Source organism: Protopterus annectens, chromosome 7.part0 (assembly GCF_019279795.1).
Source record: "Protopterus annectens isolate FY-2018-M chromosome 7.part0, PAN1.0, whole genome shotgun sequence".
NCBI classification, from domain to species: Eukaryota; Metazoa; Chordata; order Ceratodontiformes; family Protopteridae; genus Protopterus; species Protopterus annectens.
Genome location: NC_056739.1, coordinates 1,909,905,015 through 1,909,930,889, shown reverse-complemented (window position 1 = coordinate 1,909,930,889; position 25,875 = coordinate 1,909,905,015).

The following is a 25,875-nucleotide window of genomic DNA, read 5'->3' as shown; positions in this document are numbered from 1 at the left end:
AATTAATTAGAAACTGCAGTTTATGGTACTGCTGAAAAGTGCTGAGACAGAATAGTTTGTTCTATAAGATTCATCTGGATGGCACCCAAATTAAATAAAAAAAGGTTTATGATACATTGACAATGAATAGCTACAGAAGTGTCACACATGGAAGCATAAATGAAAGTTTGTCAGGGTTTGCTGACTCATAGTTTGGCAGTTCTATAAGCCAGACATTAACGTCTGTCAGGCGGCAAACCAGTAGAAACACTTATTTGAATTTGCTGAAGGAGATGTATGATTGCTGTAAGTGGTTTTGGTTTGGCACTTATGAAATGCTGTAAACAGACGCAATATGAGCTGGTAAAACAAGGATATGGTTGTTATGGAATAGTATAACATTTTTGTTTACTCTGGTTTTCTGAAGAGTGTGTTCACTACTTATCAAGAACATGTAGGATTGCCAGGAGGTCAAGCCTGATATGTATTTGATTATGCATATCTAACCTTATCTTTTTTGTATCCATTCCTGATCTACAAAAGATGATTTAATGGGAAATACAATGAAGAATATTTGAAATAACTCATGTATTACTGTTGGCTTTATCTTCCCTTTTAACCAGAGGAAATAATTAGGGAGCCAGATTTTTGCCTGATATGTTTAGTCACAGTTAGAAGAATTTTTCCTTTGAGTGATTAAAACATGTTAAACATTTATTGAATTCATAGGTTGTAATCATTTGTTAAAATAACACCTGATTAGTGGTATCCTGCCATGTCAGTAATACAGCCTCATTCTTGTACTTAAATTATTTACATCTGACCGTGCTATCACCTGTGTTTATTTTTTGTTACAGGAATGAGAAGTAATAATACAACTGGAGGAAAATTTGCCTGAGTATTTTTTTACATGCATTAATTAACAATGAGTCAAACAGGTTGTGGTTAGAGGTGATATGGTGTTCATTTTGTGAATGCGAAGACCTTCTAAGTTAGACCAAGCTCATTGAAAAACCTGCCAAGGAAAACTCTTACCAAACTTGTCACAATGCAAATAAAAGTTACCGAAAGCAAACACGTTAGGCTAAGTATTAAAGCAATGGAATACAACATTCCTGAGAAGGAGATTCATGGAAGGTTATATGGATGACCAGTGATGAGTTCACAGAAACCCCGGTTAGCCAGTTATGCTCTTAATCTGTTTTGCATATGTTTTCATCTAGAAAAAAAATAGGTGTATGTCTTGAAATAAGCATTAATAGAGTTATACTTCTTTCATCCAGTCCCTCATTTTAGAAGGGTTGATATAGTGCATTTTGAAGCCAGAATGATATTTCTGAAGTTCATTACAGAGTGTCTGATGGCTTCTATTTTTGGCTAATGCTACTGCGTTCAGCATTCTAGTGGATGAGCTAGTTGCATAAATGAACTACATTGATAGATGCACTTTTGACACCTTTGTTAGTAACAAAAGTGGCAGATAGTAGTCCTACATTTAGAAACAGGAGAGTAGTTCATTGTCTATAGTCTACTCAATAAAATTCAAAGGACTCACTGTGTGAGGAAACAATTGATGCATCTTTATTTATTTATTATTTATTTTATTTATTTATTTTATATTTGTTGGCCGGTTTGTCCGACTGGACTAGAATTGCCCATTTTCAGTGGAGGCCCGAAGAGAAAAGCTCCAACAGAAAAATAGAAGTTTAACATATTGAATACATATAGAATACATTCATCAGTACCACACATTACTGCATTACAGTGTTATACATTACATTCATCAGTACCACACATTACTGCATTACAGTGTCATACATTACACTGTGGCAAGTGCAATAAATATAGAAATGCATTAATCAGAGGGATACATTCATAATTAACTATATACATAACAGTGGAATAGTTACATAGCTGAAATATTTTACTAGTTATGTTTGTACAGTGATGTAGCAAGAGGAGAAGATAAAGTAGTAAGTTTGTTTAATGAAGGGAAGGAGGAGAGAAGAGAAGAAGAAGGTTATAGGGGAGTATTTACAGGGGATAACTATGTTGGCAGGTCCATTTTTCATGAAGGTATTTTTTGTAGCTATTTTGAATTGATTGGGATGTTCAAGGGATCTGATATCTAGTGGTAGGCTATTCCAGGCCTTGGAAGGGTTAAAGCTATAGACTAAGTGACCCATTTTAGTCCTTGCTTTGTAGATTTTTAGTAGGCCTTGTTCAAAACTGCAGAGTAATCTAGTGGGTAGGTAATGAGAGATTAGAGATAGTTGGGCAGAAAGAGGGTTTGTAGAGAATGGAGTGAATAATCTGAAAGTGATTATACTGAAGCAGGTTAGGTAATTCTAGCCAATTTAGTTCTTTTAGTGAAAGACAGTTATGGGACTTGTAAGAATTTTGGGCAGCAAATCTGACAATCCTGTTATAAGTTATTTTTAACTTGTTTAGTAGTCCAGTCTTGAGGCTGGTGAGAATTTGGGAGCTATAGAGTAAACTGGGTAAGAGGTAGGCATTTGAAAGCGTTGGTTTTGCTGTTTTGGTAAGATATTTTTTGTTTCTACAGAGGAGACCTAGCTTGAGATGTGTTTTTCGGGTACATTTATTGCCGTGTAAATCAAAGGTTAGTCTATCATCAATAGTAACACCTAAGAGTTTTGTACTGGCATCCACCTGTATTTGAATATTATTTTTTGACAATATGGAGAAGGAAGACTTTATGTGGTTAAGGTTTTTAGGGAGAAAGAGTAGTAATTTGTGTTTTTTTTTTGGATTAAGGATAAGTTGATTTTCAGATAGCCAGTTTTCTGCAGAGTTAAAAGAGGACTGTGTGTGTGATTTTAGTTGAGTTGGTGATTCGGCAATAGTGATAAGTGTAGAATTATCTGCATATTGTATCAGTGAGGATCCAGGACATGAAGAGTAGAGAAGGTTGGTAAAGATGTTAAAAAGAAATGGCCCAAGGATGGAGCCTTGTGGAACATCCATTTTAACAGGAAGAAGAGGGGAGAAAGCTGAGAGCCATTTGACTGATTGGAGTCTATCAGAGAGATAGCTGTTAAACCAAGATATGGTGGATGGAGAGAAGTGTAAGTTTGCTAGTTTAAGGAAAAGGAGTTTATGAGAGACTGTATCAAAGGCTTTAGAGAGGTCAATGAAGAGACAGGAAATAAGTTTGTTACTGTCTCTACCTTGTGATACAGAGTTTAGGAAAGACAGGAAAGCTGTAGTAGTGCTGTGCATGGGACGAAAGCCATGTTGGGTAGGTGTGAGTAGATTTTCCTGCAGAAGGTAGTGTAAGACTTGATTTTGTATACATTTTTCCAGAATTTTGGAGAGTGGTGAGAGTATGGCTATGGGTCTAAAATTAGTTATATCTATGGAGTTTCCTCCTTTGTGTATTGGAAGGGTGTAAAATTGCTTCCAGATGGAAGGGAATGTGGATTCCGTGATAGAGCAGTTTATTAGAATAGAAACTGGGAAAGCAAGAACATTAGCAGCAGCCTGAAGGAATGTGGAGGGAATGTTGTCTACAGATGTGGAGCAAGGTTTTAATTTAGATAATAGAGTTTTAATATAGTTAGTGGAGACAGGTTTGAGGGAGAAGCTAGTGGTAGGGTTACTACTGATTGAAGAGTTTGAGCTATTAGGTCTATTATTCTTGGTGGGATGGTCTGTGTCTTGATTTAGTAATTTGGATATTGAGTCTATAAAGTAGTTGTTGAATATGGAGGCAGTTTCCTCACGTGTTTTGTCAGGATGAGGGTTAGGGGAGACTAGTGCACCTAGGTGTAATATTTGATTTACAGAGTGCCAGAACTTTTTAGGGTTGGATTTAAAGGTAAAATATGGATTATTATAGACGTTTTTCTTATCGTTATTTATGTGACTTTTGGCAAGATTTCTAAGTTCTTTATATTTCTGGAGGTCTGGTTGATCTTTAGTTTTAGTCCAAACCATGGAGATATATTAGACTTTATGCAGACTGTTCTAAGGGGTGCCAGAGAATTCAAAATACTAAGGAAAGTGGAGTTTAAAAAGTGGACAGCTTCATCCAAGGGGAGTAGTTTTAAGGGACTCCAGTTCACTTTTGGTAATAAAGATTTGAGAGTTTCAGGATTAAAGTTTGTTAGTTTTCTGTGTTTGATAAACCTTTGAGGTTTAGCTTGATGGGATGTGTATCTGAGTATTTTTATTGGGCAGAGATCACTTAGGGAATTTGGTAGTGTTTCAGGGCTATGGTATTTGGAAGGGTGTGAGACAAGAATCCAGTCAAGGAGAGATGAGGCTGTATGGGAGTTATTGAAATAAGTGGGATCAGAGATGAGTTGAGTAAAGCCATAGAGATTAAGGTATTGTGAGGAGTTTTGAGAGGAACGAGATAGCCAGTTAATGCTGACATCCCCAAGAATGATAGTTTCATTTGGGATGTGTTGGGAGATATGAATAAGCATATTTTCCAGTAGGGAGATGTTATCACCTGGTGGAATGTAAATTGCTACAATGGCGATAGTAGAATGGCTATTCATATTTAGGTTTACAGATAAAATTTTGGCTGGGGAAAAGGCTTGGGATATAAAAGTAGAGTTAGAAATGGTAAGGTCATTAGAGTGATTATATCCTACAGTTAACTATACTGATGAAGTGTTTTAAATATATGAGACATAAATCAAGCCTAATGTTAAGTCATGCAATCAGTAACAGTTTCATACTGATATGGTGTTTGCTAGGATGTTCACAAATTTAAATGGTAAGGGGTGTGGCAGTGGGACTAAATGCACATTATAATCATTAAAAATATGTTACAGAAATGCTACCTCCTCATAAAGCGGTTACAAGATGAACTGTGGAAACTCCTAAATCCAAACATAGTCAAATAAGTCTTCAAGACTATTTAAGAGGCTTTTCTCACCCTCCCTCCCTGGCACCCCTTTTTGTTTTCCAGAAAGTCTGAATCTCTGCTTTCTTCTTTAGCAACAGATGGGTTCTGAAGTTCTTTCAGGTTACAGATGGCATTGGGAGGAAATCCCTCCTTTCCAGGAGGTAATTCCTCATCCTCCAGACTAGAAACTTTTTTCTCCTTCTGTCCTTCTTCACACTCTGCCCCAGGGAGTGATAGAACCATTTCTCTTTTCCCATGTGGTAAATGGATTTTATTCAATAATGATTTTATTGCCAAAGAAAGTAAATGTTTTCAGAGCAGTTATAGGTCTTTCTTTCCTAAACCTGTTTATGATAATGTCCAAATTCAAAATGAGGCCACTTCACTTCTTCCGAATTAAAGTTTCCTGATAACACCAGATTTAAGAGACGCTTAGCATCACATCACTATTCATCCATGTTCCAGGCATCTCTTAAGGTTTTGTGTGTTGGATCCCATTATCAGTTCGCTGCCTTACACTTTGGAATATTTACTGCAACACGAGTGTTTACAAAGTGGCCATCTCCAGTTATAGCTCATGTCAGGCTACAGGGTATCCACATTTTTTTCATATTTATATGACTTGCTTATTTTTGCAGAATTTTTTTTCAAAGTGTCAGGAACCTCTCTCTTGGGTGAGTGATCCCTTATACAAGCTGAGGTTCTAAGAGGCAATTTAGAAGTCTTTCTTCACTCCTTCTCACATAATTATGTTTCTGAGATGTCAACTAGACATCATAGTTCAAAGACATTTTCTTCCACAGGAAAAAAATAGATCTATAGCTATATCTCTTTCTAGACTGCAGTCACTGTGAGGGAATACCTCATGATTTTAGGTCACACAGATTCTATGTTTCTCAACATGCCACTGTCAAGGCAACACATGAGAAAGATATAGTGTCCTTTCAAATCCAAGTGCTCAGGGATGTCAGGAGAGAAATCACTTTCTAGCAGAAAACAAGCATCCCTAAAACCAGGTGTCCCCATTCTCCAACCTTATTCCAAAATAGTCAGTCACCACAACTGCCTCATAATTTTCTTGAGGAACAGTTTCATGAGGTATAAAAGTACAAGGTGAGTGGGACACCAAGGACAGATGCAAGCACATAAATATAAAAGCATGATTGCCCTGATCAAGGCATTCAAATCTCTGAACCAGTCACTAGTGGGTCCTGTCCTGTTTGGCATCTACTTCTCAGAAGTCCAGGCCAACACAGAGGGACTCTAGTTGACCAAGTTCACTGATGATTGCAAGTTAGGAGCCATTATTAACTCCCCAAGTGATGTAGACATCCTACAGGAAGGCCTCACTGAGACCAACGACTGGTGTCGAAACCATGGCCTTAAGCTTAATGCCAAAAAATGCATTGTCATTCCCTTTGGGAAAAACTCACTTCCCACTAATTACCACATTGATGGTAGCCCACTGAACACTGAAGGTGTTGTAAGAGATCTGGGGACACAGGTTGACAGCAACCTCTCCTTCGACCACCACATTGCCACTGTGGTCAGAAAGTCCTTCTATGTAGCACATCTCATTACCAAGAGTTTTGCATCCAGGAAGAAAGAGGTCATTATCTCTCTCTACTCTTCCCTCATTAGACCAATTATCAAGTATAATGCCCCATTTGGCATGTACCTCACTAAACATCTGCAACAGCTGGAAAGGCCACAAAAGTACCTCACGAAGAGGATCCTGGGCCTTAAATGCATGCCCTACATGCACAGACTAATAAAAAACAGCTTTTCTCTGTCTCATATCTTCTATTAAGAGGCGATTGCTGCTTGACTTACAAAGCCATGTCTGACCCAACCATGTTAGAAATGTTACACCTAAAGAAATCCCAATCCCTCTGCACCACACACTCCAGGGACCTCAACCTCATTACCACAATCAACAGAACGTGCTGGAGGGACATGTTCATAACCCAGAGACTGCCCATGCTCTGGAACAGACTTCCCATACATGTCAAGCAGAGCACCTCATTGGCCCTTTTCAAGAGAAATCTTGATGAGTGGATGGAAAATAGAAAGTTCACCCCAGGGATCACTCCGGTGGCTCTAATTTATAGAGGCACTGGGAACTATCATCAGGCGGCACGATGTCAGGGCACTTACATGGGCTAGGCTTGTAAAGGCTCCAGGGCCATTGGCCTAGTACACACCTATAAAACTATGAATGATTTCTATTCCCCAGGACCTCTTCATGTTTTCACAGACAATACCAAAGTCATGTGGTACATCAAGAAGAAAAAGGAACAGATCAAACCTCTTCTAAGACTAGCCATGTCAGCATGGGATATACCTTCACAGCACAATTTCACACTGCAGGTATCCTACATTCCATCAGAGTAAAAACTGCATTTTAGATAAGCAGATGCTCACTAAGAGAAACTAGATCAACGTGTCTTCCAAGATTTGATCCATCTATGGGAAGTTATTCAAGTAGATCTGTTTGCATCCTTTCTGAATGTTCAGCTGGCAAGATTCTGTTCCAGGACTCCATGCAAGAAGGTCTGTAAGACAGAGGCCTTTTCTTTTATTTGGACAGGAATGCCTCTGTAAGCTTTTCCACCATTGCCACTAATATCCCAGGGAACTTCTGAAGATTTAGAAGGAATCCACCAAGATCATTGTGGTGAACCCCTTCTGGCCCAGGCAACCATGGTTTTCCCTTCTTTTGGAAATGGACAGGGATAATTCCAGTAAGTTTTCTCACAGATTGGATCTATTCTTACAAAAACCTGGGTTGCCTGGATGATATGGACTTAATTCCTTTTAGACACCTCTTTACTGAGGACTTGCAGCAGGTACTAATGGAGAATGGGAAACCTATTACTAGAAAATCATATATTAGCAAATGGAAAAAGTTTTCTAGTTGCGCCAATTTCATAACCAGCCCTCATTCGGGGGTTCTCTGGTTTTATGGTATTCATGTGAGATACTATCCTATGGCTTTTCCTCACTCCTCTAGCAAGGTTGACTTATAAGTCATTTCAGCATGTCTGCCCATGCAGGCTCCTCTTTCATTGCAGTCTCACATCAAAATGATTTTGAAAGGGTGTTTGCATAAGAAGTCTCCAAGAAAAGCTGTGGCCTCTCCTTGGGATATCAGTTTTTTGTTAGATATCCAACACTTGCTCCATTTAAACCAGCTAACCTGGCTGACTTGAGATTCTTAATATGCAAAACAGTTTTATTGATTGCAACCATGGTTTTCCCTTCTTTTGGAAATGGACAGGGATAATTCCAGTAAGCTTTCTCACTGACTGGATCTATTCATACAAAAACCTGGGTTGCCTGGATGATACGGAATTAATTCCTTTTAGTCACCTCTTTACTGAGGACTTGCATATCTTATCCTAATAGAGATAATTTAAAATACCTAGTTAAATTCTTCTGCATATAATTCTAAAGCATCCTACCTAAGGCAGGCAACAAGTATTGTTTAAACTGTGAGCATTGCTGAACTGTTGAAACTTGAAGTATGTATTTGTTTAACAATTACTTTCTAGTTACTAATGAAGTCTTGTAAATAAAGTCTAGAATATCTTATCTAATGCTTATAACATGTTTTTTGTATAAACTGTGAAGATTCCTGAACTGTTTAAAATTTGTAGTATTTAACTGTATAACAACTAGTACCTGTATGTTAGTAGTCTAGTAAACTCTTGGAGCTTATCTCCCCGGGACTCTACTGAAAATGGACATAAATCCAAATATAAACTAAAAAAAAAATAAAAATTGCCCTTACCTCTGCAAGAGCAGTATCTAGGTTGCAAGCTCATATGCTGATTCAACCCTATCTCATTTTCCATGGGGATAGGGTTTCTTTGAGAACTAATCATTCTTTTTTGCCTATGGTAGAATCCAAGTTTACATCTCTCCATTTTCATTCCTGACCCAGAAATGTCAGAGAAAGGATACTCTATACCTTGGATACCCAAAGACAACTCAGGCACTATCTTCACAGAAGAAAATCTTTCAGATGTTCAGATCAACAGTTAATTTTTTGTGACTGTAAAAAGAAGGGACAACCTGTGTCAAAACAGACTATTCAAAATGGCTGTCTAAGGTTATGACCTTTTGTTGTACTCTCTACAATAAAACTATTCCAGGTAGGGTCAGTACCCACTTTACCTGTGCTTTGACTTCATCTATGGCTTTTGGTAAATAGTTGGATTCTAGAAGAAGCAATTTGGTCCACTGTACATTGCTTTAGAAAGCACTATAAGCTCGATTCCTTCTCTAGGTCTAGATCAGGCTTTGCAAGGACCATTCTACAGAGGCTCCTGGACTTTTCTTCTTTCACCTCCCTAATGTAGTCAGTTAGGGTAATCTACTTACCCATATAGCAAAAACTACTGTAACAGTGATCAAAATGGTGAACATAGTACAGATGTGCAAGTAAACTTGCCATAACAGTAAATGTTAGAATGATTTCTGCTGCAATAATCACTCCTTCCCTTCATCCCCCTTGTTTTTTAGTATGTTGTTTGTACCAAGGTGTGGCTATTTATGTTTTGCTCTCCTTGCCATTGTCATTTCAGGTGTCAGCCTCCTTCTCTCTGCAGGCAGAAAATCTCTGAAGGGCTTCGCAGCCAAACTCATGTTATAGTCAGCTCAGCTCAAGCTGCCTGACAGTTTGCATGAGTGGAAGGTACCATGAAGCGTTATAAGCTGCCAACTGTTATATTCTTCGCAGGATATAACCCATATAACTAAAGCTACTTCAGCAGTAATCATTTGAACATTTATTGTTATGGTAAGTTTACTTACACATCTGTAGTTTTATCACCACCACTTCTTTGTTCAAACTAACAGTCAAATAATGGTGTTCAGAGTCCTGACTTTTTAACACAGGCAGCACTCATTGTGATGGTATAAATCATGTCTCTGATGATAGTTGTTTGGGCTGTCTACCCCATTCAAGCTGATAGCACTTGAAAGTCATTAGCATGCACAGTTATTGTCCCTCCTATAACTGCAGTGACAAATTTGCAGTACTCAGTGCCTCCAACAAGCACATTAAATATTAGAAAATTACTTCAGCGAAATATGAAATGCAAAAAGCTGCTTTTCTTGTCCAACTGACAAGATGTTCTCACATTTAGATTTCTTTATGACTCTAGAAATGTGATTCTGCCTGCCAGAAGCCAGGAATGTTACAATTAATCGACTTTTGGGGAGCATTAATGAGGTAATACATGAATACAAAAACCACCATGTGGTCCACAGTCTGGATGCTGTTCTTAATCATTGCAACTGCAATAAACATGGTTATCCTGTATGAACATGGACAGCTATACATATAGAGACTAATTTAAACAACTGCTACTGCCTCAGGGAAAAAAAACACATAGTACATATACAGCATATTCAAATACCATTTAGCATGAATACATTCAAAGCTCTACAAAAACTATTTGCAGTTGCACTTGTACAACATACAGAATACTCAGGTAACATTAGTTGCATTACATACAGAAATAAATAGAATATATTAATATGTAGCTAAACTAATAATGGATAACATGTTAACACAACAGAGGAATCAAACAAGTAAAAACCTAGAATGGAAGCATTGAATAGAGAAGAACTATATAATTAAGACAAGAAGGATCACTGTTAGAAGAATATTGAAAAGGGCATAGGTCATCAAAAATACTTACAAAGACAGGGTAAAACAATGCAAAGTACCAAAACAAATTGAGATTTAACATATACTATTGCTAGTAATAATCTAAAAAAAAGGCAGCACAGGCAGAAAAACTTAGATGGTATGCAGATAATAAAAGTAAAAGTACAAAATAAGCAATTTATCGAGGACTCAAAAAGATTTTATAGAGAAATTGGAAACAAAGCAAAAGGAATTGAAATGCCACAAAAAAGAAAGAAAGAAAGAAAGAAAATGTATATTTTACAGAAGTATTTATATAGACACTTTTGAACATATCAGAGATGCTAAATGGATCGAAAAATTAAAAGAAACAGTTAGGACCGCTAATGTAGAGGATATGGATTGGGATGAAGTAATGTCCAGAGAAACGGAGACAAAGAAAAGCTGCTAAATAGAAAATCCCAGGCCCAGATGCAGTACCTAACTTTTGGATAAGGGTGTTAACATCTTTACGCAAATATTTAGTCCTGAGTAAGAATTGCTTACATAATCAACCAAAACAGACAACAACATGGTCAAAAACAGGAAAAAAATTATATTAGTCCTGAAGAGTGAAACTGCAAGCCATCAAAAAATTGTAGACTGATAACTTTCCTCCTCACAATACGTAGACTATATGCTGGAATTAAAACAAGTAAACTTCAAACTCCAAACCAAAAATGAACTTAGCTTTGCCGGTAGAAATCAATGATCATAAAAGCAAGTAATGTATACAGCAAGTCAAAATCAAGTTCCTGGATGTTTCACTGAAAAAAAAAAAGATGTGACTAATGTTAGATATATTTCTGAGATATTCAGGAAGGAAATGTATTCTCCTCCATACGTCAAACGTAGAACAAGTAAAAGAAATTCAAACAACTTGTAGTCAAATAAATCCCAGTTTATTGTAAAACACTCTAGTGCCTCGGCTACTGCTTAGCCTTCAAGGAGTAAATTCAAAATGATACTGAATCACATTTTATACCCTTAAATATTCAGTAAAACACTTAACCAATTAAATAATCATACATTTACTTAATTGAATTTCTATTCAAGCAAGATAACTTAAAAACACATGCTTTTTAAACTACACAACACATTTCCAGCAACAACCTATATTCAAACCCTGAGGGATCAAAGCTCCAAATTTTAAAATAAAAATTAAAATAAAAATAGTCACCTTATATAATAACATATTTCTTTTGTAGTCCACATTTTCTCCCTGTATTCGTTGTAGTATTGTAGCTGTTAAATCTTTGGGGACACTGTCATGGCACAAAAAAGGAAATGTATTCTAACAGTTTCCTTCATTATGCAAGTACTCACACCTTTAAAGAGAAGAAAGCTGCCCTAAAAAGGAAATTTTATAAGGGCAGCAAGGATGGTGAGTGCATTTGAATCTTTCCTATATGAACGCGATCTCCTAAAAAACAGGTTTTAAAAATAGGTTATCCCCTAGGATTGGTAAGTGAAATTAAGATGGAAATAATTAGCAAAAGAGAAACACGATATTTTAAACCAAGTTTGGATAAGGAAAGATCAGCTGAATTGATAGATTTTCTTGTAAGAGGGCAGCTCATAGAAAATGAGGAATCCATGTGTGTAACATCAAGTGATGATGAGAGGAATAAGTGGGATAATAATAGTACACATTTTCAAAGTGCTCCCATTGCAACTTTTTGTAAAGACAGTAGTGTCATTAAAAATATTTTAATGAAGAATTGGGAAGTTCTGAGAAATGAGAGAGAATTAGGAATCTTGTGGGGGAAAGACCTATTATTGTCTATAGGAAAGGGAAAATTTTAAAATACATTTCTGAGCAGAAAATGATTTTGCATGAGATAGGGACTATGAAAAAAATGTGTTTTTGTTTGTACTGAAAATGTATTCTTGAAACAAAAAAAACATTAATAATGTGAAAGTTACCCTATATGCAAAATACATACACATGTAATAGTGAAAGGTTGGTGTATTGTGCTTTATGTTCTTCTTGTTCTTGTTTTTATATTGGTAAAACCAGTAGAAAATTTAAATGCCATATATATGAACACTTAAGAGATATTAGGCAAGGGAAAGATACAACTTCTTTAGTAAGACATTGTTTGGAACAGCCAGGGCATACTTTTAAATTCATTATATTAGAAACTTTGGTGATGAATGAAAGAGGGGTGTGTGGTCATTGCTGTTAGAACAAAGTGAATTAGTGTGGCAATTATGTCTAAATGCAGCATCTTGGCTGGGTCATAATGACCAAGTTTCTTTTTCTAGTGTCTTAAAATCAAAGGCATTAGAAAGACGATTTTAAATATATACAATAGACAATATTTAACTTTTCTGTTTAGTTTCAAAGTTATTTTATGAACTTATTTCTTTTATGGTGAGGCAGATCAATTCTTGATTTTGACATTCTGATTGGCTGGGTTGTGGAGGTGTGACATCACCTGTTTGTGAATGCGGAAGGAAGTATTATGTTATTATCCAGAGAAGTTTCTTAATGTAAGGAACAAAAGTGCTTATCTTTTTATTTATTGGTGAAATTAAACTTGTTTTTAACATTCATGAACAGAACTCCTTGTTTTTGTGGTCATTGATTTCTACTGGCCAAGCCAAGTTCATTTCAGATTTGGAGTATATACTGGAATTGATGCAGAGTTTCTAGAAATCTAGAAAAAAACTCATTAATGGCAATAGAACAAATAGTAAAAAGATAAGGTCATGTGGAAAAAATGATCATTAGTTGTTAAATAAAGATGTAAGAGAGGGCATTTGTAAAGAAGGGACGGATTTAAGTATAGCATGGATAGATTACAAAAAAGCATTTGCCATCATTTCACGTTCATGGATAAAGAAATGCTTACAGTTGTATAAGATGCACTCTACATTGATCAATTATATTATAGTCACCATGGAACAATGGCAAACCACTTTGCAGTTGAGCCATGGCACAGGACAAATTATTATTCAAGGGACAAAAACTCAAAGGGGGATATTCCAGGTTGATTCTTTGTCACGACTGCTGTTTTGTCTTGCCATTAACCCATTTAAACTGTTTACCTAGAATATTTGACTCTGGTTATAGTGTGGCTTCCAGTAAACAGCTTTTTTTTTAAATTTTCTACAGGCCATCAAATGAAGAGTTGAAACACAACTGCAAATTGTTAACACTTTCTCAGATGATATAAGAATGATATCTGATCTTGAGAAATGAATAAAAACAAAATGTAGAAAGGGACAGCTGCTGTATAAAGAAAATATCAACTTTAGACAGGATTGTGATATAAAGGAACTTGAGCAGGAGGAAGTGTATCAATATTTGGGACTAGATGAAGGATCGACAATAAAACATGAATAAATATGAATAAAACTTGGTAAGGAATAGTTGTGAAGGCTAAAACCTATACTGAAAACTGACGACATCTAGGAATAAATTCCAAGCTATAAATCAAATTTCTTTTCCTGTTCTAACTTAGAGTTTTGGGGTGATCAACTGCCTCCAAGAAGAAATGGATTGACTAGATACAAAAATAAGAAAAAAAAAATGTCATACTTATTAGATGAAGCATAAAAATCATTGTATGCCAAGATTATATATATATATAGTCATCATTCTGAAGGTATGGGCCTCCTCAAAGTTGATTACATGTATAGATCTACAACTGTTGAGACTGAATATATATCTGCTGACTTCATTATGACTGCTTTAAGTATGAAGAGAAGAAGTCTGAGATAACATATTTACTTAGCTGAAGCATTTCAGGGACAGCTTCAAGCAAGAATAGAAATCAAACCTGAAGCAGACAAAAATCAGACAGCAAGTGAATGTGCCAAAAAAAACAAAAAAACAAAAAAACAAAACAAGAACTGCAAGAAAAACCCAACCATGCATGTTTTGGCCTTTTTATTGACCTTAACAGCACAACATAAGTAAATAGTTCATTCAGTAAAAACTCCAAAAACAACCAACCTAGAGTTTTCACTATGTGATTAAGAACATAAATTATTTCATCTACATGACTTCTGAATGTCCATTACTTCCACTTATCTTGTGATGATGAGATCAGTAAAAAGTCTTAAACATGCATGTCCTCTTCTAGTGGAGTTTGACTTTATTGGCTTGAATGGAACCATAAAGACTTAAAAAGTAAAAAAGTTACAGACATTCGGAAGCCATGTAGGTGAAACACTTGATAATCGTAAAGGATCATTTGCATATATCTCATGGGTCTCCATTACAGGTTTAAGGTATCACACAGTGAAAACTGAAAGAACTGGAATTAGTTGCACATCTCATTGCTTGGGTTTGATACACTCATGACAGGAGATTGATATACTGAAAGGCACAATAATGTGGCAAGACTATTTAATTGGGAATTGTGTAAACACCGTGTCTATATCACTTCATCAAAAGCTTAATTGAGTGAATCGCTATTTGTCAAACCCTATTCAGCGAAAGCTCAATTAAGTGAACAATCATTTCAGTGAAACAATTCCTAGGGAAAGGATGTGGTTAGCCATCATTGGAGATTTGCCTTTTTCTCAACTGTAGTGCAACCTCTGAATTGGTGTATATGGTTAGGGGGCATGTGGGCGGCGAAGAAGGGTTTTAAATTTTGTTGCATATGTTCTGGTTGGTAACTGGCCTGCTAGTTTTTTCCTTAGGAAATGTTTGGCTGGAACAGTCATTTGCTTAATTGAGCTTTCACTGATTTGAGTTCAGTGAGTAGTGATTCACTCAATTAAGCTTTCGATGAAGTAATATAGACCCTAAGCACTATAATATAGAGTTGCTGAGAAGCATTGGAAATATGAACCAAAAAATATTATGGAGAGTGATGAAGTGTGTATCACAGGGTTCATACATTTCCAGCAGTTCAAACAATATATGCAAGAACCACAAATATAAGTCTGTCAAAAAAGACAAAAGTAACACTGATAATTGAAACTGATTACAGTGTTTTATGTACCGCGGGATATAAACTCAAAAATATAGGATTTGCTAGCAGAAATAAGAATAATGTGAAAAAAGATACCAGACAGTTCCAATAGTAGTAGGGACATGGGTATAACAAGAAAGAATTTGAAGTTGTACTTAGATATGCTACCAACACATGTAACCCCATATGAACTACAGAAGGAAACACTTCTGGACACATTGTGAATGCTGAGAAGATAACTCTTGACTAACATCAAAGACTAAAATAATACTAATTTCATGAATATCCTATCTTAGGAATGGGGGTCCATTCCTTCCATGGAAATAGAAACCCAAAGCACTTGGAGAAATTAAACTGAGAATGTGATGATGAATAAAGCAGGTAATTATGAAATAAACAAATATATTTTGCAGCAACGTAATCTGTAATGTGTGCGGTTACATAGTAGTACATTGCATCACATATTATTATTGCATTTTTTATAAGAAGTGCAGAAGAAAGAAAATAAGACAGAAGAGAAATTCACTGACATGCATGTGTACATAGGAGAGGTATTGAATAATTTAGCCTGGAGCATACCCATGTCTTAATTATGTAAAAGGATGACAGCAGCAGGGATGGAAGGTGTGTTGAATAAATAGCTCATCAGGTAAATACTAGGCTATCAGTCTACATAGTATTAAAAATCTATCCAATAATTAGAATTTAGAATCGAACCCTGTACCTTTTATCAGTGACATAAAGACCTTAACCATTTTACCAATCCTTTTTCTTTACTTTTGTGAAGTTTTCTACATATATATTGAGTTTGACATTATTTATTTTGAGTGTAATATCATTTTTTAAAGATGGTAGAGAGAAGTGGGGCAAGAACTGAGCCTTTCAGGATAGCGGTGGCAATAGGGCATTGTTATGATGCAGGTGAGCTACATTTTATTTTTTTTTATTTTATTTGTTATTTTACATTTGTTTACCAGGAAAGTCCGACTGTGACACAGGTCCATTGGGAGAAAAGTTCCAAATAACAATAACAATACAGTACATAAAAGAAGAATATGGGAAACATATAAGAGAATACATGAGCATACATAATAAGAATGCACACAAGCATATGGGTAACATATCAGAAAACATATGAGCATACGTAATAAGAATACAAACAAGCATACATAGGCAAAGATTATCAGGTATTAATTTTAAGTAACTATTATAGTAAGTGATACAAATTTGAGAAATTAAGTAACATTTTTTATTTTTATTTTAGAAGATGGTTATTTATTCTATTTAGAACAAAACAATGATAGAACAAGTTGACCAGTGCTGTAAAAGAGTTATATTTGAATACATGGATATGTAACAGGGCAGTGCAGTGGTCTAGATTAACCTGGGGAGTAGCATGAGCAGAGCCAGTTATTTAAATAGTGCATTTAGAGGAGTTTTTTTTTTTAATTAGAAAGTAGTGGTGGTAGAAGTTATCTTGCTAGGTAGTGAATTCCAGATTTTGGCAGTAGTACAGGCAAAGAGAGATTTACCAGCATCATTATTATGTTTGATGACACTGATGAGGCTTTTGTTACTAGATCTTAAGGCTCTAGTGGTGGTGTAGGGGTGAATTAGATGTTGAAGCGCTGAGGTTTTTTTACCTCTTGTGGTCTCTCCTCTAGATAGTTGCTGAAACATCTACTGGAATCTAATGAGAAGCCTATCTTCTTGAAAGTCTGTATACATTAGTTATGTTCAATAAAACTCAAAGTTTTTGATAAGTACAAAAGTATCGCACATTATTTAAAGTTACGTTTGCTAAAGATACATTCAGCCAGATCAAAAACTACTCTGCAGGTTCCATACTGAGTTTGTGATAAGATGGTATTCTTTGGAAGTACTCCAAATGTTATATGAATTTATATTTTTTATTACTGGAGGAAGTAGGGCATCTGTACAGAAAATTTTCAAGAAATGGAAGGGCCACATTTATTAAGGTGAACTATAAGTGACTGGGGTACAGTACTCACCATCACTGATTTGCTTATGAATAGTGACTGGGTAGTGGAAATGGCAGAAACAGTAATTTTCAGAAATGATGCCTTGTGATTATTTATACCTGAGAATACTTGTTTGATTTTCTTATGAAGTATATACAGATGGATGTATAAAGATGGGAAGAGAATGATAGTTGTTAAATGCAGGCTGTACTCTGTCTACTGCAGTGGAACTGTAGCTGAGCTTTTGCACAGAATGAAGAAAGTGCTTAGAGAAAAAAATTTGCGTATATGACTTCATTCAAATATGGGGTGGGGGTGAGGGCTGTGCTACCAACCAAGTTAAGGAAACCATCAAATGAGTTCAGAATTTTGGGGGGCATGTACATGCGGTTTTTGCAGTTCAGTAATAAAAGATTCTTTTTTTGGTAAGTATGCCATTCTTTATATCGCATTCTGTGAAATTTCCTGAGATAACTGGGTACATATGAGCTACAATTCAATAGATATATGCAATACCTGTCAGCCATGAGATTCTTAAAGGAGAAACACACCCACAGACTCAAAAACATGTTTATTTCATCATGGTTTGGTGTTTCCTACATTTTAACACCAATCTGGGTTTACTTACAGGTTTCTGAATATTTTTATATGTAATTTTTAAGTCTGACAACATTGGGGTCTGACATCTTGAAGTGATCCTGATTGTTTAGTCTGCCTGTAGGTATCCCACAACGTAGTGCTTGTCTGTAAAAAATTACATTGCACAGGTCTCTTTCTTTCTAAAGCTCCTGTCACTGCATTAATTTTACATGCATACACTGCTGTCTTTCAGTCAGTTAGTTTTAAGTAACATTTCATGCCAGTCAATGACTACTTAAAACATAAACAATACAAATACCACAGAACAGACTTTCAAAGTCCTTTTTACTGCTGCTTCTTTTTAGAATGGATACATTTCAGTCTTTTGTGAAGCCTGAATTGTATTACTTTGACTCAACTCCCATCCCCCTTCACACCTATCTTCCCTGGTTGTTAAAGTGCTAAGGGTAATTTGAGCAGTTACCTGCTGTGATTGACAGTTGACAGCAGGAGACTTGACTCATGTATTGTTTCCTTGTTCTAGCCTTTACTTTCTGTATGGACAGGGGAAGGACCAGGGAACTGTGACATCACATGGGTGGGATTTTGGCATGGCCGTGGTGATGTTAGTTTGGGGAGGGGATTGGTCAGAAAACTACCTGTACTCATTGGTCTTGATGATTTCAATGAATTGGAGACGTCAGCAAACTTTTCCAGGGCGGGATAAAAGTTTTCTTGAAAGTGAAACTACCACAGTATGGTAAGGTACTTTTCTAGTGGAGAGAACTGGTGGATTTAAAATATTTTAAATGTTGATTGGTGTTTATTCATAGCAAGGACTGTAAATAGGGAGGAAAAATGACAGAGAAGTTGAGCATTTAATAATAGAATCCTGTTGTTTTTCCTTTAATTTCTGAGGTAGTCCAAGCTAGCAATGATGCACAAATACATTTTGTTTGAATGGGAATGAATTGTTTGATGATGATTAGACTGACTGAAGCAGTATGCAGCATCTTCTAGTATAAAGTACTACAAAAGAGCTCAATTGGCTGTGGAAAAAGTTTCCTTTTACAAAAACAATTATATGAAGTTGTCTTTGGCTTCAAATTCCAGTTTCAGTTCATATTTAGCTTTGCTGTTTCTAATGGTCAGTTTTAGTCCCTTGCTGAACGTTTTGATAGTCTTCAATGTGGGCAGATTTATTGAAGGACTTTAAACTTTGTTTCTTTTTTTTTCATTTATTATGAAGCTTTGCTGGTGGACTACATGATTTTTTTTTTTTAATTTCACATTATATTTAATTCTCATCAGGGAATGCTAATTATATTCAATTTTTGTACAGGAGAGCAATACAGACAGTCTTCAATATACCTAGTCTACCCCTTCATATTCTGTCAAGTCATACAGGAACATCCTACACACCATACAAGCAGTCTTTGCATTCCACTATGTTTTATCATGATAAAAAATTTGATAAACAGACTTTTATAATCACAAACATACCCAGGTATGCTGGCACATCAAAACTATGAAAACAGTTTTACATTCTTAACTAATTCAATCCCACACAATATTAATATATCAAAAAATGCAATTGTACTTGTAGAAGCGAATGACACTCTACATGGCACAGTGATATTCCTAGTGCTGCAATCTTTAGCATCAGTAGTATGTAAACCACATAGTGTGCTGCAATGGTGCAGCAGTTAGCATTGTCACCTCACAGCAAGAGGTTCTCCGGTTAAATTCTCGGCTGGAGTGCCTTCTGTGTGGAGTCTGCATGTCCTCCCCACAGTCGAGTGACATTTAAAGACATGCAGGTAGGTGCATGCGTGAATGGGTGTGCCTTCTTTGAAGAATGGGTGTCAGGCTGGCACCATGGCACCATAAAAATCTACTGCCAATCATTAGCGGATCGGAGTTCTGCTGTGGTGACCCCTAACCAGGAAAAGCTGAAAGACATTAGTTTAGTATATAAATCACATCACTCCACCCTGTCCTTTCTGGTGAGGTGTAGGTCCTTATAATCTGTTTACTCCAACTACAACCAAATCATGCATTCAGTCTTAATACCTAAAAACATAGGTAACTCACCCTGAAGGTACAGATCGCTGGTCACTAGACAGACAAAGGAACATGCTATACAAAGACATATATTCTCAATTTTTAAAAATTTCTCATGACAAGCCCAGCAACTATCTTCTGCACTCCAGCTTCATATAGACGGAAACAGAAAGCACTCATGGCTAGAAAAATTTCTAATGTATCTAAACTGTCAGTGTGCAGTCAGCCGCTACTTGCTCCATACAATGTCTCCCCCTCTCCAAAGTTGCAAGCAGCGGGTTTCAACATGAGATATACCTCATAGTATTGCCTAAATCCATCTGAGAATGTTGTTCACATCCTTGCCTACATGTTCCCAGCAGGATCTGTACAGAACTTTTGTAGCAAGCAGCTTACCTCCTGATTTAATGAGGACACCGGATCTCATATGTAATGTGCACTAGTGATACAGAGTGCCATTAAGTGTATGCATGGAAAAAACATAACAAACACAAACTGTTGTTATATAGTCTTATCACAGTATTCTTGGAAGCCTTTTTCTTGTAACCTTCAGGAAAACAGAAAGGAAAAAGTACAGAGAATTCAAAGGAAGGGAATAACTTTGGCAATGCTGGTGACACACAAATATTACAACATGATCTGCCAAACCACAAATGAAACGCAAAAGAGATATCCAAAATGACAAACGTAAACTACAAACAGGATCCCAGTTTATTCTTAAACTTTATTGCCTCGACTTAAACAGTCTTCAAGAAGTATACACACAAGTACTAAAGCATTCTCCTTAAATACTAACTACAATCAATTATTAAATCAATTTAAAAAAAACAATTAAATCAACAATTAAATCAAATGCTTCCAATTAATTTCACAATTAAGACCATATGGAACCAGAGTACTATATTTAAGAATATATAATTATTATTTTTTGTATAACATAATTTATTTTTTGTATAACACAATATATTTTTGGACAAGACATCATATAATGGTCAACACCTTAGAAAGTGTATACAGAGCATGATGTTGTTTTAAATAAGTAACTTGAAATTAAAGTTGTTTTTTATAAATATTACAACAGCAAGATGAAGGAAGGTATGAGTAGGCAAGATACACAGTTATATATATAGACTTTTAAACAAGGAATTGCATACTGAAATAGTTATATATACTCCAATAAAAATGTGGAGGGGTTATGTATACAATTCATGAGTTTATATACATAGATGTTCACAATGAGAGATCAGTTTGATTAATATTTTAACATTTTCACCGTTCACAGTAGTGGAAAGGACGCGGGAATCTAGATAGGTACATGTGTTGTTTTGATCAATATAACTCTATTTGTTTAAGTCCAAGTTAACATGTAAAAGAATGTTTTTATTTTTCATTTTTTATATTTTTTATATTTTGAATGATTTGTGACGTTTTAAAACAGCTGACAGCTAACCACGTGACTTGGTTCACTATTTAAACTTGGAAGGAAATCTGTTTGTAATTATCTGATGAAGTTGCTGTAGTACGGCAACGAAAAGCACTTCATATAAAATGTTTTCAGTCTTCTTTATCTGGTGCTTCCCGGAGTTTGTTGGATACTTTTGTCTTAATTTGTGGAATATATGTTGTAGAGTTTTATGTAAAATAGAGGCAGAGTATGGTGGGGATGTAAACTGCAGCAATGTACATGTGAATGTGCCCACTTAATGTGATGAGAATGAGTACTCAAATGGGATTCTTTTCATCTGTAGTATGAAAATTAGTACAATCCACAACTGTAATGGAGGTATTCCTTTTCATTAGGATTGAAGCACTTTCACCAGATCCACTGCCTGGTCTGCTGCCAATATATATATATATGATAGATATATATATATATATATATATATATATATATAGATATAGATATATAGATAGATATATATATAAAAAACTATAGTAGTTGTCTTGTATAAAAGTAGAAGGTAGCAATCATCTGTTATGGTAAGAAAATGGGGATCTTCTGTTATCAGCCATGCTTCAAGACTGGTCCATTTATTATTAAGACTGCTTGCATCAAGATATTTTATTTATTTATTTATTTTATATTTGTTGACCGGGCTAGTCCAACTGGATACATGCCCATTTTCAGTGGAGGCCCGGGGAGAAAAGCTCCACATTCCAGAAAAAAGATCACAATAAGATAAGTACATTGCTAAGATTTAACAAATTTACCTAGTAAATACATTTTAGCTAAGAAAATACTAGTAAATACATTTTAGCTTAAGAGTAAGGAAAAAATCTTCTAAGATAACATATCATGTATGAATATACATACAACCAAAAATAGTAGCTAAGTAAAATTGAGCACTATTTGAACTTTCAGATGGTTTTACATATAATGGTGTTAGTAGAAAAGGAATAGCTAGTTTGTGTGAGTGAGAAGAAAAGGGTCAGGAGACAGTGGAGGAAGTTAGTCTGGGTTTGCACAGGGGCATAGCCAGTGTGATTTAAGGTATGGTTTTAGCTTGGATTTATATAGGGTAGTAGAAGGTAGGGAGGTAAGATCAGTAGGAAGGGAGTTCCAGGTTTTACCCACTGTGTTAGAGAATAGAGAATCTCCAGCCAGATTGTTGCATTTACATATCTTTCCCATTATTTTTTTTGAGGACCGCAGGGTTTTCAGGTTATTGTAGGGGGTGATTAGATTAGTTAGTACTGGAGTAGATGTAGGATGAAACAGTATCTTATAGGCAATAGTTAGCTGGTTTGATAGAATAAGATTTGGCAATTCTAACCAGCCTAGTTGATTAAGATTGTTACAATGATGGTTTCTATAGGTAGAGCCAGTTGCAAATCTGGCAATATTATTGTAGGAGCTAGCCAGCTTGTTCAGATTGCTTTTGCATAGTTTGGTATAGATAGGGGAAGCATATAGTAGGGTTGAGATAAGGTGGGTCTGGGCAATAGTGGTCCTTGCCAGTGGGGTAAAAAAGGGATTGATCCTATAGAGAGAACCTAGTTTTTGTTTACTGTTTTTATAGTGTTGTTAATATGTGGCTCAAAAGTGAGGTGGTTGTCAATTAGTACTCCAAGTAGTTTTGTAGTAGAGTCAGGAGATATGATTGTACCATTGCTAGATGTGATTGCGAAATGTAGTGGGGGGGGCTCTACGGGTGGGAGTAAATAGTAGCATTTTTGTTTTTTTTGGGTTCAGGATAAGACATCGTTGAAGGAGCCAATTTTCTACTGTGTTGAACATGTCTTGGGTTAGGGAATGCAGTTGTGAAAGTGAGGAGGCTGAGCATATTAGTGTGGAGTCATCTGCATATTGAATACAGGTGGCTTGAGGTAGTACAGTGTGTAGGTCATTAGTAAAAATAGAAAAGAGGAGAGGACCCAATATGGAGCCTTGAGGGACTCCAAGGGCAATTGGTAAGTGGGAAGACAAGTTATTCTCCCATAGTACAGCCTGTTGCCTATTATGTAGATAGGATTGGAACCATTGTATAGCAAGTGGATCCAGTGAGAAGTTGACAAGTATGTTTATGAGTAGCTGGTGGTTGACCATGTCAAAGACTTTTGACAGATCAATGAAGAGGGCTGAGAAAAAAGTGCTGCTATTACGGTTTTTATTAATGACATCTGTGAAGGAAAGAAAAGCAGAAGAGGTGATGTGAAATGGTCTAAATACATGTTGGCAGGTAGCTAATAGGTTGTTTGCTAGGAGGTGGTTTAATAGTTGCTTATGAATGCACTTCTCCATGATTTTTGCCAGAGGGGATAATATGGCTATAGGCCTATAGTTAGAAAAATCTTTGGAATTACCACCTTTATGTAGGGGATGACATGTGAGATTTTCCAAATAGTTGGAATAGTTCCTTCAGAAATAGTTCTGTTAATGAGGATGGATATGGGGTAGGCTATAGCTTTGGCTGCTTTTTGCAGGTATTCTCCAGGTAATAGATCTGCAGAGAGGGTGGTGGGTTTAAGTTTTTTGATTAGGGTACAGACAAAGGATGTAGGAATGGGTTGAAATTGAAATATTGGGGTGCTATTAGGGATAATATTAGAAGGAGATGCAGTGTCAGCGGATAGCTGGTTGGCCAAAGATTGAATGGTGTCTGTGAAGAAAGTGTTAAAAGCATTGGTAATTTGGTTGGGGCTAAGGAGATTGGAGCCTGAGGGGGTGGGTGTGATTGTGTGACCTGGGTGCAGGAGTTTGTTTATACCTGACCAGAATTTTTGAGGTTTGTTTTGGCTGGTCTGTTGGAGTTTGCAGTAATAGTTTCTTTTATCTGACAATATGTTTTTTTTAGTTTCATTTCTTAGTTGTCTAAATAATATTTGATCAGCCAGGTTTGTGGTTGTACGCCAGATAGCCCATAGTTTGTTTCTATGAAGGATTTTTTGTTTGGTAGTTTTGGTTAGCCAAGCTGCTGGTTTATATCTAGTTCTTACTATTCGAGTTGGGGCACGGCAGTCTAGAATGGTTAAAAATTTAGAGTTAAAGTATTTAACGGTGTTGTCTAATGGTAGGTGTTTCAGGGGTGACCAGTCACAAGCTTGAAGTTCTTTTTTAAAGCTGTCAGTGTTAAAACTTTTATTACATCTTATTTTCTTATATATGGTTGGGTTTGGCATATCAGTCTTATACCTGATTAAGAAGATGAGTGAGTGGTCACTTATATCTTCTGGGAGGGTCCCTGCTTTATAAGATTGGTTTTGATTGTTTGTAAGAATCCAATCTAGGATGCTGTCATTATTATTATGTTTATTGCTTCTATTGGGAAGTGCAATGTTTTGTATAAAACCATGTAGGTTGATGTGTGAAGAAGGCTGTTCTGATGTGCAAGACATCCAGTTTATATTAAAGTCCCCAAGTATTATGGTTTCTTGTGGGTAGGTGGTGGACAGCCAACTTAGGATAGCTTCTAAGGTTGTGATGTTGATATGCAATTTTAAGGACTTTATTGCCGATATGGTAGGTGATTGGGTTCTCTAATTGACTGCTGAGTTGAGGTGGCCTTGGATTTGAATGAATATTTCTAGAATGTATAAGTCTGAGTAGGGGACAGTGCAGTTTTGAGAGAAGATCCTTAATTTTTGGAATGGGACTAGATAGCATCTATAGGAATATGGATTGCAATAAAAACTGTTTCCTAATAGCATAAATTGGTTTATTGCTGGTGTCAATCAGTAGATTGTGTATTCTTATTTGCCGGTAGTGGACCTGAACAAGGTGTTCCTAATGTGGATAAGAAAGAAGCAAAGTATCAGTAATGAATAGCCTGAAGGCTAAACTGACAGACCAAATAGCAAATCAGCATGCTGAGGAAAGTGTTGAGAGATTAAAAATTGGCTTTATTACTTTGCAAGATAGTTAGGGTTATAACTTGTAAAGACAGAGATAGGTCATAGGTGGGTAAATGTCAGAGGTATAATAGATAATATAGCAGAGTACATGAAGGGTGAGAGAGGTTGTAAAATGGAGAGAAAGTGTTTTTAGGAGTCTATGACAATAAGTAGCAAAATAATGCTTTTTCAATCCTAATAAGAGCAGATGGAAGAGTGGGTAAAAAAACACCCCAGCCTAAATGTTACCAATGTTGTTAATACAATGACATCCACTCAATTAAAAAAGTAGAAGTGACAGACAGAAGCTAATCAGCCACAAAGGCTATGTCAGGAAATGAACTGAAAGTGCAGCTTTTATATGCCACCTATGCTATGAATTAAAAAGAAAATGGAAATTAACCTGTTATGTAGGCTAAGAGTTAA